Below are 4,551 nucleotides of genomic sequence, written 5' to 3'. Positions count from 1 at the left end.
TCCTGCCCCTCTCCCAAGTCCCAGACATAGTAGATGAGAGGACCCATCATGTTTTGAGGCAGAACTCACTACACTGTGCCACCAATGGCCCTTTCTGTGGGGCGAAGGAGACCACGAGCGTGTAGGAAAGAGTAAGGGCACATTTGAACTCTGCTCTATAGCAAGTGGTGGTTAGTAAGAGTAAGTTTAATCGTGGTTAATTGTTTCACTTACTTTACTCTTACTAAAAATACTCACTTATTTTATTTAGCATGGAATAAAGGTCCAAAGGAAAAAATACCTCAAAACTGGGAGTCAAAAACTTGGGTTGGAGTACCAGTTCTTTCAAATATCTTGTGTGTACCCATAGGTAAAAGGAATTATATCAAGTGATGCACAGGGTTGTCCAAACATCAAATAAGAACACTCTGCAAACTGTTACTCAAATGATACTCAAACCATCTTTTCTTCAGTAGCCCCCAAAGTGACTAATATTAAAATCTGAGTTAGTACTTAAATAGACTCTGTTGAAATCAAGTGCATAATGATTTTAGTTTTTGCTGGATTCAGTCTTTTTAAAAGCTCATCAGCAAACATTTGCTTGCTAAACGATTCCCCTGTAGCTTTGAAATAAATTAGAGATGGTTCTACAGGGTAGTTGCTAGAAGCCTAGGTGATAGTCAACTTGTCATTTGTTAAGGATTGATACTTTTACTGCAGAAGTATTGAAAATATTAGCAAGACCAAGGGCTAGAAATAGTGTAACTTTGTCTTTGGCCTGTAAACAAAAACAAAACATTTTCCCAAAAAGCTGCATAAATACTTCAAGTATTGTAAAATAGACATTATTATATCTTTCCCTGATATGAGCTAATTCAACAAATATTATATTGGTTCTCTCAACTGTAATAGCAATGTAAACTCATAATAGAACACTTGGAAACTATAGACACCTATAAAGTTGAGACTGAAGATCATCTAAATCTTTGCACCCAGAGATAACTGATAACGTTTTAACGAATATTTTCTAGTCGTTCGTCCTCACATATGTATGTATTTTTAGAAAATTTGTAAAGCATTCTTGACATAGTTTTGCTTGTTGCTTTTTTCCCACTTAATAGCAAAGCAAATTCCAATGTCAGTGAATATTTTCAGAAAAAATAATTTTGAAGCTTGTCTATTATTTTATCTGAACTTAGTATACTTAAAATTGTTTATATAATTTTTCCAAATATATTAAGTTAAATTTATAAAAACTAAATTTTATTTATTTATATTTGTAAATGTTAAATCGAGTTGTTGAAAGAACTCTAAATTCTGTAGAGTAAGGAAAATAAAATATGTACACTCAAAAGCACTCATGAATTTTAAAGGTACAGCATGCATTCTCCACAGGGGCAGTATTAGTACAAAGGAGTAAAATTTGTTTTTTTTAGTGAAAAATCTTACCCTTTTTATAGATAAAGCATATATACATGGTACGTAGAGTATACAAACAGATACACAATCTATCTGTAGTATTAAAATTTCAAGAGGGAGAGGGGCAATTAGGAAAACAAAGTCTAAAAAGATTTCTTAGTACGGGTGATAATGAAAAGTAGGTCAAGAGACACTGAAATAATCTGGTAGAAAACTGAATCCTACAGGGCAATTCAGTTACTTTAAACTTAAGCTCATATTGAAGAAATATGATTCCTCTCTAAGATATAGAATCTTCTGATGTACTACTATAAGTTTTACCTGATAGTAGACCGTCATTTTTGAGTTCAAGATTCAGAGGAAAGAAAATATGCAAGTTAAATTAAGGTCGAAATTCCATATGTTGCAATTACGTTACATAGTATCACTACGTTAGAAAACTATTCATTGTCAAAGGGAAAACTCATTTATTCTACCTTAAAAACCCAGACTTAATCATTTACCTCTTGAAAGAAAATGTCAGTTGTTTTCTTTGTATTTTAATTTGACAAACTTCGGTGGTTTTTTAAGAGTATGAATTCTCATTTCGTACCCACGTCCAATAATTAAAAAGACACCATCACCACAAGAACAAAAATGGTAGCAAGAGGCATTGACTTAGGTATTTTTTAAAATAACAGCCTTATTGAGATATAATTCACATGATAATTCACACTTTTAGAATTATACACTTTTAGAATCTAAAGTCATTTTTCATACATTTTCAGAGTTGTACAATCATCACCACTATCTAATTTCAGAACCTTTTCATCACCCCCCAAAGAAACCCCATACCTAATAGCAGTCCCTTCTCATTCTATTTCCCATAGCCCCTGCAACTACTAATCTATTTCTCATCTCTATAGATTTTCCTTTTCTGGACATTTCATATAAATTGGATCATACAAGATGTTGGCCTTTGAGACTGTCATCTTTCAATTGGCATAATGTTTTCAATTCATCCATATCCATAATGTAGCATATATCAGTACTTTATTCCTTTTAATGGCTGAACAATATTTCATTGTATGGACATACTATATTTTGTTTATCTCTTTATTATATTTGTTTATCTATTTATTGGATTTTTGGATTGTTTCCACTTTTTTGGCTATTATAAATGATGCTGCCATAAACATTTGTATATAAATTTTTGAGTAGACATGTTTTTGCAATTTTCTTAGGTACACATACATAGAAGTGGGGTTGCTAGGTCATTTGGTAACTCTGTGATTAATGTTTTGAGAAACTATCCAACTATTGACCAAAGTGACTATGCCATTTTACAATCCTGCCAGCAGTTTATGAGAGTTTCAGTTTTCTACATCCTCGCCAACCTTTTTTATTTTAGTCATCCTGGTGGGGGTAAAATGGTGTCTCATTGTGGTTCTGATTTGCATTTCCCCCGTGGATAATCATATTGAGAGTCTTTTCCTGTGCCTATTGGCCTTCTGTATGTTTTCTTTGGAGAAATGTCTATTCAATTCCTTTTCCCACTTTTAAATGGGGTTATTTGTCTTTTTATTGTTGAATTGTGAGAGTACGTTATATATTCTGGATACAAGTCCCTTATCAGGTATACGGTTTTCAAATATTGTCTCCTGTTCTTTGGATTGTCTTTTCATTTTCTTTATAGTGTCCTCAGAAGCACAAAAGTTTTAAATTTTGATAAAATCCCATTCATCTTTTTTATTTCTTGTGTCACTTGTGTTTTTAGTGTCATATCTAAGAAAACATTACCAAATTCAAGGTCACAAAGATTCACTCTTATATTTTATTCTAATAGTTTGCTCTTGCATTTAGGTCTTTGATCCATTTTGAGTGAATTTTTTTAAAAATTATTATTTATACCTACAGCACCTGATCTTCCTAGATGGTCTCCCATCCAAGTACTAACCAGGGCCAACCCTGCTTAGCTTCCAAGATCAGACATTGGGCTTGTTCAGGGTGGCATGGCCATAGACCATGGACCATGGCTCCACTGGGGCATGAACTCAAGATCTTCTGCATGTAGCAGACATGCTAACTGCTACACTATGGAACTACGTCCAGAGTGAATTTTTGTATATGGCATAAAGTAAGGGTCTGACTTCATTGTCTTGCATGTTTATATCATAGAGCCATTTGCTGAATGACTGGTTTTGGATCAAGATACAGTAATGATTGATCAACAGGTCAAGATCTTTGTCTGGAACACCCTTTCTTTTTTATTTTCTGTCACCCTTTTTCTTCCTATTCCTATTTGTAAAATACCATTTATCATAATGATAATGTTTGAGAGTCTTATCTTTTACTGAATACTCTTTATTATTATCAATAATAGGGGAATGGAGTGTTCTAGCTGTTTTCCTCTATCTATAAATTGCAGTATTTGGACCTAGGTTTTCCTGATGTCCTTGGGACTTTGGTTCATACAATTTAGTATACACCTCATCCATGTACTATCACTTTAAATAATTTACACAGCATCAAATTCCCATAGCATTAAAATTGTTCTCAAGAAATGTGATATTTCTTTAAAAGGGCTAGATTGGAAACTGGAGGGAACACATAACTAGGAACACTTGACTTGGAATGGGATGGCATGTGTTCTGGTGAGGGAAGGTTTCTAAAAAGAGGTGTGGCAAACCCTTTCAAGTGCAGCTGAGAATGAGCTCCAATAAGGATTCTGGATTTAGCAGCTAGGACATTATTGGTGAACGTTGAAGGAAATCCTAATAACTGGTTGGTGTAATGGTTAGTTCTATGTGTCAACTTGGCTAGGCTCTAGTACCCAGTTATTCAATTAAATATCAATCTAAGTGTTACTCTGAAGGTATTTTGTACATGTACAAATCAACTCACTTTAAGTAAAGGAGAATTTCTTTGATAATCTAGATGATCTTTATTCAATCAGTTGAAAACCTTAAGAACAAAACTGAGGTTTCCTTGAAGAAGAAATTCAGCCTGTCGATTTCCCTACAGATTTTGGACTTGCCAGCCCCCACAAGTGCATAAGCCAATACTCTGAAATCTATATGATCTGATGGTATAATTTTAGAGTCTGAACTTGCATTAAATTTTTTTTTTCATTGAAATCTGAGTCACTGGAACTGAGGCTTTGTAGCAAGAAAT

The 4,551-nt window shown here is 33.7% G+C and overlaps 1 pseudogene; it reads right to left on the bottom strand.

Annotated features, from left to right (window-relative positions):
• Window positions 1-3,285: 3,285 nt before the first annotated feature.
• LOC120582607 (uncharacterized) lies at window positions 3,286-3,401 on the bottom strand (annotated as a pseudogene).
• Between the last annotated feature and the right edge of the window lie 1,150 nt (window positions 3,402-4,551).

This window comes from Pteropus medius, unplaced genomic scaffold (assembly GCF_902729225.1).
Source record: "Pteropus medius unplaced genomic scaffold, Ma_sr-lr_union100, whole genome shotgun sequence".
Classification (NCBI taxonomy): domain Eukaryota; kingdom Metazoa; phylum Chordata; class Mammalia; order Chiroptera; family Pteropodidae; genus Pteropus; species Pteropus medius.
The sequence above is the reverse complement of the archived record's forward strand: the minus strand, read 5'-3'. Positions and strand labels throughout refer to the sequence as shown.